This window comes from Hyla sarda, chromosome 1 (assembly GCF_029499605.1).
Source record: "Hyla sarda isolate aHylSar1 chromosome 1, aHylSar1.hap1, whole genome shotgun sequence".
In the NCBI taxonomy this organism is placed as follows: Eukaryota; Metazoa; Chordata; class Amphibia; order Anura; family Hylidae; genus Hyla; species Hyla sarda.
The window spans coordinates 155816352-155829162 of NC_079189.1; positions in this window are offsets into that span (position 1 = coordinate 155816352).

The following is a 12811-nucleotide window of genomic DNA, read 5'->3' on the forward strand; positions in this document are numbered from 1 at the left end:
TCCAATAGGACTATATAACAGCTATGAGAAACAAAACAAATGATGGACTTTTTAGTAATGTAGTATTAAGTCCGTCTTGTTATTCAGGCCATGCGGATATGTACAATTCAACAAGTAAATCCACATAATCTCTCTATTATGAAGAATGCGTATAAGATCACCTCCTCTTTTACTTCTTTTGATTTTTTCAATGCCATAAAAACGCAAGGACGATATGTCTGAATTATGTTTAAGGAAAAAATGTTTTGAGACATTAGACATGCTAGGTATCAAAGGACCTGCAGCGTGCCTGATATGCTCCTGCATTCTCTTTTTTAAGGTGCATTTAGTGCTACCTACATAATTCATTTTGCAAGTAGTGCAGGTGACTCTATATATTATGAAGGTACTATCACAGTTAATAAACTCGCGAATCATATTGATTTTACCATCTATTGTACCTTCTATTTTATTGCCTTTTGTTGCATAGGGGCACACCACACACCTTGCGTTACCGCATTTATGAAAACCTTTAATTTTCAGCCAGGTTGACTGCTCCTCCTCTACACAAACCATACTAGGAACAAGCAGGCTCGATAGAGTTGGAGCACGTCGGGCAGAAAACCGGATCCCTGGTTTGATGATTTCCCCTACTACTGGATCTGCTGCCAGTAGAGGAAGATGTTTATTCACAATCCTTTTGATTTCATTGAATTCCATACTATAAGTGGTGACGAAAGTCACTTTATCATGAGTATTGGAATGTTTCCTACCTGTTAACAGGCTGTTGCGGTCCATATGATCGACCCGAGCCCGGGCTTTGTTCAGGAGCCAAGGGGGATATCCACGCGCTGTCAAGCGGGTGCAGACCCTTTCGGCTTCCCTCTGATACACTTGTGATGAGGAACTGTTCCGTTTCATACGGATCAATTCCCCAACTGGTATGGCAGAAATGGTATGCTTAGCATGGCAAGAATCAGCTCTTAAGATAGTATTGCCCGTAATATCTTTACGGTAAGGTTCTATTTCTACTTTTCTTGTTATGGAGTTACCCCGCAACAACAGATCCAAGAAGGGAACCTCCTGTTTGCTGTATGTGTACGTAAATTTTAGGTTACAATGATTATCATTCATATATTGTATGAATGCAAATGCCTCCTTTGGATCGGATTTCCAAACCATAATCACGTCGTCCACATACCTCCCGTACCATGAGAGGCATGTGGAAAACCGATTCTGATCACAAAAAATGAAGTGCTCCTCCCACCAAAAAACATAAAGGTTGGCTAACGCAGGTGAAGATTTGGCCCCCATTGAGGCACCTGTGCGCTGTAAATAAAAATCCTTGCCAAACAAAAAGTAATTGTGCTTCAAAACATAATCCACCACCTCTATAATAAATTGCTTTAAATCAAAAGAATAATCTGAAAAACTATCCAAGATTTCCAAAATGGCAACCAGAGCCAAATTTTGGGGGATGCATGAATAGAGCGACTCAATGTCGCAGGTAATCCACGACAGAGAGTCGCTCCACGTGAATCCATCCATAATACCTAAAAGATGTTTCGTATCTTTGATATAGCTTGGACAGAGGTTTACAATGGGTTGGAGAACAGAGTCCAATCACTCACACACATGTTCGTTTAGAGAACCGATCCCCGCTACGATGGGATGCATCGGCGGCGGGAATCGGTTCTTGTGCAATTTTGGTAGTGAGTGGAAGATCGGCAAAATTGGCGTCGGCACAAACATATAGTCCACTTCCTTCTGTGTTAAAATGGATCTTGACCTTCCCTCCTCCAGGAGTACTTTCAAATCTTTTTTAAAAATTTACAAATCTGTTTAACTTTCTGGCACAAGTTGATTTGAAAAAAAAAATGTTTTTCCCCACTGGAGTACCCCTTTAAGCATTCTGTTTATGAAGCTATTAGTGGATTTGAATAGGTGAAATGTACTTTAATAATAAAGTGTAATTAAATAGGGAATACAAGCAATGTTACAAGCTTCATTTACATAGTCAAAATGACCTCTGATGTATGAGCCTGGTTATTGGCATTATGTATATAAGCCAAACGGAGGCACCTATCCTCAATACATATATAAGACTAGACTAGTGTTTTCCAGCCAGTATGCCACCAGCTGTTGCAAAACTACAACTCCCAGCATGCCCGGACAGCCTACGGCTGTCCGGGCATGCTGGGAGTTGTGGTTTTGCAACAGCTGGAGGCAACCTGGTTGGAAAACACTGGTCTAGTTTATGTTTACACTAAGGATAAGGGTATATTCACGGGTTGTAGGCTGTAGTTTTTTAAACAGCTGAAGACACACTTAACGGGAAGCACTGGGCTATACTGACATGATGCATTTCTTTACAAAAAGACATAGGATTATGTGAAGCGGAATAGTCAGGTTTTACTGCATTCTTTTATTTGTGGTTTAAACAAAGCAATGTCCAGGGATCATGTAAATGTTCCTCCATAAACAGTGCAGAAGAAGAGAGTACTAGAAGTATGCAAAAGAGTCAGATCTGCAAACAGTGGAAGGGTTTTTGTACAGAGTCAAGTTTTGACTCTATGGCTTTGGCTTCAGAAAGGTTTGTGTATGCAGAAGGAGCAGTAAGGCTAGGTTCACACTACGGAATTTACACTCAATCTTCAGGCGGAAATACTTGCGGAACACATTGCAGTCTATTGGAGACTGCAGTGTCCGCGCGGTCCTAGCGCCGACTGGCCGGACTGGCTGCTGGCCGCACTCGGAATCTGTAGGGGGAAAATTTCTGCCCGGAGATTCCGCAGTGTGAATCTAGCCTAAAGCTCATTGATAGCATTTGTTGTGGGTCCAAAAAATTGTCAGACATGGTCGCAGAGGCCTGCACGCACCACTGTTTACCCACTTGGTTAACATACCTGTGCCTGTCTTTCTACTTTTTATCCTAATGCAAAAAACCTGTTCTGCAAAAAGAAAGCATCTAGAATTAAAGGGGTACTCCGGTGAAAACCTTGTTTCTTTTAAATCAACTGGTGGCAGAAAGTTAAACATATTTGTAAATTACTTCTATTAAAAAAATCTTAATCCGTCCTGTACTTATTAGCTGCTGAATACTACAGAGGAAATTCTTTTCTTTTTGGAATGCTCTCTGATGACATCACGAGCACAGTTCTCTCTGCTGACGTTATTATAATAAAAATAAGTCTTTATTTATTTATTGTTGTCCTTAGTGGGATTTGAACCCAAGTCCCCAGCACTGAAAGGCAGCAGTGCTAACCACTGTGCCACCATGCTGCCCTTAGCATACATCTGCTATGCATGGTTGCTAAAATGGACAGAGATGTCAGCAGAGAGCACTGTGCTCGTGAGGTCATCAGTGTTCCAAAAAGAAAGGAATTTCCTCTGTAGCATTCAGCAGCTAATAAGTACTGGAAGGATTAAGATTTTTTTAATAGAAGTAATTTACAAATATGTTTAACTTTCTGCCACCAGTTGATTTAAAAGAAAAAAGGTTTTCACCGGAGTACCCCTTTAACAAAAAAGCAGACTCTTGTATCAGTCTGGCTTATACCTGGCAGGTGTAGTCTGAGGTAGTCAAACTGACTATCGACTCTTAGGCTATGCTCAGACTACGGAATATCCATGCCGTTCTCCGTCCGGACATTCCGTACACTGCGGGGCGCCGGCATAATCTGCCGGCGCTAGGACCGCGCGGGAATCTCATAGACAGCTATGCATTCCATGCAGTGAATTCAACAGGACTCTGCTGCAGCGGAATCTCTGTGCCAGATTCCAATGCGGAATCAATAAGGCATAGAAATTCCAACGTGTGAACACAGCTGTAGTTTTGCAACAGCTGGTGGCATACTGGTAAAAAAACACTAGTCTAGCCTTATATATGTATTAAAGATGTACTCCGGTGGAAAACATTTTTTTTTTTTAAATCATCTGGTGCCAGAAAGTTAAACAGATTTGTAAATTACTTCTATTAAAAAAATCTTAATCCTTCCAGTACTTATCAACTGCTGTATAATACAGAGGAAGTTCTTTTCTTTTTTTTGTTTCTTTTCTGTCTGACCACAGTTCTCTCTGCTAACACCTGTGTCCGTGTCAGGAATTGTCCAGAGCAGGAGCAAATCCCCATAGCAAACCTCTCCTGCTCTGGACAGTTCTTGACATGGACAGAGGTGTCAGCAGAGAGCACTGTGGTCAGACTGAAAAGAAATTCAAAAAGAAACGAACGTCCTCTGTAGGATACAGCAGCTGATAAGTACTGGAAGGATTAGGATTTTTAAATAGAAGTCATTTACAAATCTGTTAAACTTTCTGGCACCAGTTGATTTAAAATAAATAAATAAATAAATGTTTATCACCGGAGTACCCTGCTTCCTTTTAGCTTATATACATAACACCAATAACCAGACTCATAACCCGGCATGGAAATTAAAATTCCAGTGAAAATAAAGTGACCCTACCATGCGGGACCATTCACACAGCAGAATTTCCAAGTGGAATTCTGCTCCAGAATTCTGCTTGGAAATTCCAGGGCAGTAGTATCCCATTATTTTCAATGGGCCGGTGCCCGCAGTTTGCAGACTGTCCACACAGAGAATCTCCGTAGTGAGAAGATGGCCTAAAGGCACCGTGCACACAGAAAACTTTGCTGTGGAAATTCTAATTCCTGACTCACAGGATGAATGAAGATATTTATTCTTTCAGTGGAACCTGCCAGAAAATGTCTATGGGGACTGATTTGTTGGTGCCTGCCGCCCACAGAATGTCCGATGGAAAAATGTGAATGGGCAAAATATCTATTAGCAACTGTTCCAATTCCACATTATTGGTTTCTATTAAACCGGTTCCACCTGATTTTCTTTACTGGAGTAGAGGATAGCACTTTGTTGCACAGATCCAGATAATTGCTTCCATGAGATAAATAGATGGATAAGGAATTAGTCATTGGAAAGAGACACCAGTCAATACCAGAGACGTATTATTAAAAGGAAATTTCTCAATCATTTCAATTACAGAAGTTATGACACTTGTTTCTTCAGGAATTGGCTTCCGAGAAGAAGCGTGCTGACAGTTTTGCCTTAGGTCATGATCACATATTGGTTGAGCCATGTTTCCTGATTTTTTTATTTTTTTTTACCTGTCTGATTCTTTGTCCTCTTGAGAGATAAGTAGCGCCATAGATGTCTGAAAGCAGCCTATCTCCTTCTCCCAATGGAGGTAAAGGTTCATTCTTAACTGATCGACTTGTGGATGATTATAGACAGCTGGCATTATTAAAAGAGTGCGCTTGGTAACAAAGTCCATAGATTAGGCGGGTATGTACACTGGCAGCTCTTTAGATATTGTGCTTTGTATATTTTACGAAATGAATGGAAAATTAAACATATAACCACCTAGCTACCTAGTGTAAGTACCCTGTAGTGTAGGTTAAAACTACAGACCCAGTGTCTGTGCTGCAGTCCCTAAGATCAGAGCTTCACAACGCACCTCCCATAGGCTTCTATGCAGGGCCGGATTAAGAGCATCATGGGCCTGGTGCTGAGGATTTTGATGGGCCTACAAGTGTCCATGACCCAACAGCTGGTTTGCGGCCATTTGTGGGTTGCAGTGCAACTCCATTTACTTACATTATGTGCGACACGTACGACAAACATATGACATATGTAGGTAGCCAGGTAAGTAGCTTGCCAGTTGGATTTTTAGCTAACTAGGTAGATAGCCAGATAGCTAAGTGGAAGCAAGGTAGAGCAACACATCCGAACAGCGTCAAGGTGATGTGGGTACAAGCGGGCCCAATCACAGCCCTGGTCGCTGGCGGCAGTAATCGACACAAATAGAAAGCGTCCCACAGCCTCCAATATAAGGTGAAAAGCAACGTTTCGACTGTCTGCACAGTCTTTATCAAGCATACAAAAGTGACCAGAGTCCTGGTATTTATGTGTGAACACACACAAAATCAATTACAGGGTAATTATAGCAAATCAAAGTGAAAAGGTTAAAAAAAAAAAAAAAAAAAACAATGATCCAGTGTAAAAAAATAAAATACACATACAGTGATCCCTCAGCTTACAATGGCCTCAACATACAATAGTTTCAACATACAATGGTCTTTTCTGGACCATTGTAACTTGAAACCAGACTCAACATACAATGTACATACAGTCCAGATCTGTGAAACATGTCAATGGCCGGAAGAACCGACCAATCAGAATGGGCATTTACTGGTAAAACCCCTGTATTACTGAAGTGCATGCACTGACTGGTTTCTGGTAGTGTCCCCTACAGTACAGGGAGGTATTACATGTTCTTTACTACTCTTTACCTGTACCAGGGTTAGCTGCTCCTTTGGAAACCAGGTGAGGGCGGCTCCATGATACTTTTTTAGGACACTGTGTACTGTACAGGACCCTGAAGAAGCTCCTGTCCTCTACATAGACCAGTGTTTCCCAACGAGGGTGCCTCCAGCTGTTGCAAAACTACAACTCCCAGCATGCCCGGACAGCCTTTGGCTGTCCAGGCATGCTGGGAGTTGTAGTTTTGCAACAGCTGGAGGCACCCTGGTTGGAAAACACTGAAATAGACAGTGATTACAGCTCCCAGCAGATCTTTCTTATTTATGTGTAAGGATTTGCTTTATCTATATTAGTTATCTACTTATTTTTATTGAATCCTCACTTTTTCCAGGTTTCCATAGAGTTCTGGTCTCAACATACAATGATCGTCCCAAAACCTATTAATATTGTAACTTGAGGGGCCATTGTATGGATATATGCGTGCAATGAAATACAATGTGTTTAGTGTTATTACATTTACATATCACCAAACCGATCATAGTGAAAATATAATCATAATTAAATATGTATCTACAAGAGAATTAAAAACAATGGCGGAGAAGGGGTTAGGTCAAAAACACTCACCACATGTGTAAGTAATCATGGCAACGTGACAGGTTGTATACAGACGCTCACTGCCTCGTGAACATAGAAAAGGTGATGCGGCCTATACACAGACCAGTATCACTAATAACACCACAATACAAGGGACATATAAATCTACCACACCATGACCACTACCATGACCACTAACACTGCTATATTGTTATTGAATAAAAACCAGTACAGTATACAAAAGATCAATAACCCTACACAGGAATAGATTTGAGCTGTACACAGGGTCTGCAGACCATATAGGTTATTATAGTTATATACTCACAGGGGCGTCTACTCTGATCTGAGTCGTTCACTTTTCTCTTTCTTCTCCATCTGTTCTGGGTCATCATGAAGATTTCTCCCAATCACAACTCGTCTTCACCGAATCTGCCAGACAAACATTTTAGGATTCTCGCTACAGTAAAATCCTCAACTCTATACAAACCCCCTATATGTATTACACTGCCCCATATAGTAGTCCCTTCTGTGCCCTGTATAGTATTAGGCCCCAACATTGTCCTCATACATTATAATGCCCCCTCTCATTGCCCCTATATAATATAATGCCCCCTCACATTGCCCCATATATAGTAATGCCCCCATATATAGTAATGCCCCCTCACATTGCCCCATATATAATAATCACAAGGCTTCAAAACAGAAAGTGAAGTGCTGGCACTGCTCTCCCTCTATGCTCTCCCTTGAATGGTCTATGTTCACACTCTAGCTAGCAGCGTATATCTTCGTGTGGTGGTGCTCATGTACTATAGTAGTAACGAGGTGAATACAAATCCATATAATAGAGAAGAAAGTACAGGCAACTCACCACGTTGTAGTAACTTCGTGTTTAGTACTGGGACATGCAGGTAAAGCGGCTCCACGCCACACCGGGATGCCGAACACTAGTGCGTTAACCATTGACAGCTGTTTCTTTCCGTTCAGGAACTTCAACAGATCGTTGAAGTTCCTGAACGGAAAGAAACAGCTGTCATCGGTTAACGAACTAGTGTTCGGCATCCTGGTGTGGCGTGGAGCCGCTTTACCTGCATGTCCCAGTACTAAACACGAAGTTACTACAACGTGGTGAGTTGCCTGTACTTTCTTCTCTATTATATGGATCCATATATAATAATGCCTCCTTACATTAACCCCATAGTTTATAATGCCCCCTAACATTGCCCCCATATATAGTAATGCCCCCTCACATTGCCCCATATATAATAATGCCTCCTTACATTACCCCCATAGATTATAATGCCCCCTAACATTGCCCCCATATATAGTAATGCCCCCACACATGACCCCCCATATATATAGTAATGCCCCCTCATATAGTAATGCCCCTCACATTGCCCCATATATAGTAATGCCCCCTCACATGACCCCCCCATATATATATAGTAATGCCCCCTCATATAGTAATGCCCCTCACATTGCCCCCATATATAGTAATGCCCCCTAACATGACCCCCCCCATATATAGTAATGCCCCCTAACATGACCCCCCCATATATAGTAATGCCCCCCTCACATGGCTTCTACACATAATAATGCCCCCCTCACAGGCCCCCCCACACATAATAATGCCCCCCTCACATGTCCCCTACATATAATAATGCCCCCTCACATGTCCCCCACATATAATAATGCCTCCCTCACATGTCCCCCACATATAATAATGCCCCCCTCACATGTCCTCCACATATAATAATGCCCCCTCACATGTCCCCCACATATAATAATGCCCCCCTCAAATGTCCCCCACATATAATAATGCCCCCCTCACATGTCCTCCACATATAATAATGCCCCCTCACATGTCCCCCACATATAATAATGCCCCCCTCACATGTCCCCCACATATAATAATGCCCCCTCACATGTCCCCCACATATAATAATGCCCCCCTCACATGTCCCCCACATATAATAATGCCCCCCTCACATGTCCTCCACATATAATAATGCCCCCCTCACATGTCCCCCACATATAATAATGCCCCTCTCACATGGCCCCCACATATAATAATGCCCCTCTCACATATTAATGCCCCCCCTCACATGGCCCCCTCACATAGTAATGCCCCCTCACATGTCCCCCACATATAATAATGCCCCTCTCACATGTCCTCCACATATAATAATGCCCCCTCACATATTAATGCCCCCCTCACATGGCCCCTCACATATTAATGCCCCCCTACATGGCCCCCTCACATATTAATGCCCCCTCACATGGCCCCCTCGTATATTAATACCCCCTCACATATTAACGCCCCCTCACATATTAATGCCTCCCTCACATATTAATGCCCCCCTCACATATTAATGCCCCCTCACATATTAACGCCCCCCTCACAAGACCCGCCACATTACCTGAGCCTTCGGAGCGCGGCCAGGTAAGGAAATGTGAAAAATAGAAAAAGTAAGGGGGGGGGGGGGAACTATACTGCCAACCTAATGTGGGGGAACATACTGCCAACCTAATGGGGGGGGGGGGGGACTGCAACCTAATGTGGGGGAACATACTGCCAACCTAATGGAGGGGAGGGACTGCAACCTAATGTGGGGGAACATGCTGCCAACCTAATGGGGGGGAATATACTGCCTACATAATGTGGGGAAACATACTGCCTACATAATGTGGGGGAACACATTGCCAACCTAATGTGGGGGAACATACTGCCAACCTAATGGGGGGGGGGGGAACGGCAACCTAATGTGGGGGAACATACTGCTTACCTAATGGGGGGGGGGGAACTGCAACCTAATGTGGGGGAACATACTGCCTACCTAATGGGGGGGGGACTGCAACCTAATGGGGGGGAACATACTGCATCTAATGTGGGGAGACTATACTGCCTACCTAATGGGGGAACATACTGCACCTAATGTGGGGAAACTATACTGCCTACCTAATGGGGGGAACATACTGCCAACCTAATGGGGGAGAACTGCAACCTAATGTGGGGTAACATACTGCCTACCTAATGTGGGGGAACATACTGCCTACCTAATGTGGGGGAACACATTGCCAAACTAATGTGGGGGAACATACTGCCAACTTAATGTGGGGGATCTATACTGCCAACCTAATGTGGGGAAGCTATACTGTCTACCTAATGTGGGGGAACTACAACCTAATGTGGGGGAACTATACTGCCAACCTAATGTGGGGGAACTACAACCTAATGTGGGGGGGGGGGAGGGAACTATACTGCCAACCTAATGTGGGGGGAACTATACTGCCAAGCTAATGTGGGGGGAACTATACTGCAAACCTAATGTGGGGGAACATACTGCCAACCTAATTAGGGGAAACTGCAACCTAATGTGGGGGAACTATACTGCCAACCTAATGTGGGGGATCTATACTGCCAACCTAATGTGGGGGAACTATACGGTCTACCTAATGTGGGGGAACATACTGCCAACTTAATGTGGGGGAACTATACTGCCAACCTAATGTGGGGGAACTATACTGCCAGCCTAATGTGGGGGGAACTATACTGTCTACCAAATGTGGGGGAACTACAACCTAATGTGGGGGGAACTATACTGCCAACCTAATGTGGGGGAACTATACTGCCAACCTAATGTGGGGGGAACTATACTGTCAACCTAATGTGGGGGAACTATACTGCCAACCTAATGTGGGGGAACTATACTGCCTATCTAATGTGGGGGGAACTATACTGCCTATCTAATGTGGGGGGAACTATACTGCCAACCTAATGTGGGGAACTATACTGCCTATCTAATGTGGGGGGAACTATACTGCCAACCTAATGTGGGGGAACTATACTGCCTATCTAATGTGGGGGAACTATACTGCCAACCTAATGTGGGGGAACTATACTGCCTATCTAATGTGGGGGAACTATACTGCCTATCTAATGTGGGGGAACTATACTGCCAACCTAATGTGAGGGAACTATACAAAAATATAAAATTGTACTATTCTGAGCCCTATAACTCTATTATTTTTGTGTATATGGGGATGTATGAGGTCATTTTTTGGGCTGTGATTTGTAGTTTATATCGGTACCATTTTTGTTTTGATGGGACCTTTCAATTGCTTTTTAGATATTTTTATGGTATTTGAAGTGACCAAAAATGTGCAAATCTGGTTAGTGCACTATTACGACTTTTGGGGCCCCTCTTTTGATTTTGCCTAGGGCCACGCTAAGCCTAAAACCGGCCCTGATCTCCAGGCATCTTCTCCTGCAGGTACCGGCCTCCATCTTCTTCCCACATTCCCCTCGACATCCAGGGGTGGGCAGAATGGGGGTTGCCATGGCAACCCACTGTCCTGCTCTGCCATTGGTCAGAATCAGTTCTGACCAATGGCAGGGGATAGGAGGAGATCGCAGCTCTGCGACCTCACTCCTAGCCCTCAAGATGATCGGGGCTGTCCCTGACAGCTCCGATCATCGCTATTTTCCGGGTGATCGGGTCACCAGAGACCTGATCAGCACGGAATAGCAGAAAATCGCATGTCTGAATTGACATGTGATTTTCTGCGATCGCCGACATGGGGGGGTCTCAGGATCCCCCTGGGCGATGTGCCGGGGTGCCTGCTGAATGATTTCAGCAGGCATTCCGGTCCGGTCCCCAACCGGCTAGCGGCGGGGACCGGAATTCCCACGGGTGTATACATACGCCCCACGTCCTTAAGGACTCGGGATGCAGGGCGTATGCATACGCCCGGCGTCCTGAACAGGTTAAGTTCAACCTATAACCCTAATGAGTCCCTACTGAGTAGATCCAGAGGAAGGCAAAAAACCATCATACTAGAGGTAAAAATTCCTTCCCGACTCCAATATGGCAGTCAGAATAAATCCCTGTATCAACATGCTGTCCCTAAATATCTAGTATACATAACTAGCAATGTTATTACTCTCCAAAAATGCATCCAGACCCCTTTTAATCTCTTTTACACAGAGTTCCCCATGACCACCTCTTCAGGCAGAGAATTCCACAGTCTTTCTGCTCTTACAGTAAAGAACCCCCGTCTGTGCTAGTGTAGAAACCTTCTTTCCTCTATATGTAGAGGATGCCCCCTTGTTATTGATACAGTCCTGGGTATAAATAGAGACATCTCTGTACGGTTCCCTGATATATTTATACATAGTTATTAGGTCTCCCCTAAGCCTTCTTTTTTCTAAACTAAATAACCCTATTTCTGATAATCTTTCTGGGTACTGTAGTCCTCCTGTGATAACCTGGGGGATGTAGGGTATGGGGAGTGTAGCTGTGCAGTAATTAAAGAGTTCTTGTTAACCCTTGCTATTCGTGACGCCAGGGTGAGGCCTTCTCAATAACGCTTGTCCTACCGCTACCCTTCCCAAGAGCGATAGGGAGGTAGAGAAGAATAGAATGTCCACAACCGGAAAGTTTTCTGAAACAGTATTAACTTTTACTGAAGGTTTTCTGCAAGCTTCAATAACATAACAGTCTCTAAGCACAACAACGGCTTTCCTTGAAGATTGACAAAGGTTGGGACTTTAGCATTTAGAGTCTCTTAGAACTATGCGTTGTTGCACTGGATTTAGTTGCGGTCCAGTAGTCACGCTAGCATTAGCGGGGATTTAGATTTGAACTCACGGTTTTGGTTCAGCTGAGGTAGGCGGGTTTTGGAGGCCTAGTGTGTCTTCGAAAGTTGCGTAGAACCATCCTGTTAGTCCGGCATCCACGAGAGCAGCAACCCAAGAGAGCAATAATTGGATGCAGCTCCCTTATATGGGCAGGGGTTGGACTAATGCTAATTGGTCAATACTGATGTCAATCACCATTACAAAGATTTGTGGGTAACACGTGACCCAAGGACCTTCAAAGGTCCTCCAACATACCATAGAGGTTATTAGCATGGTCACATGACCGAAGGTCCTGGGACGCTGA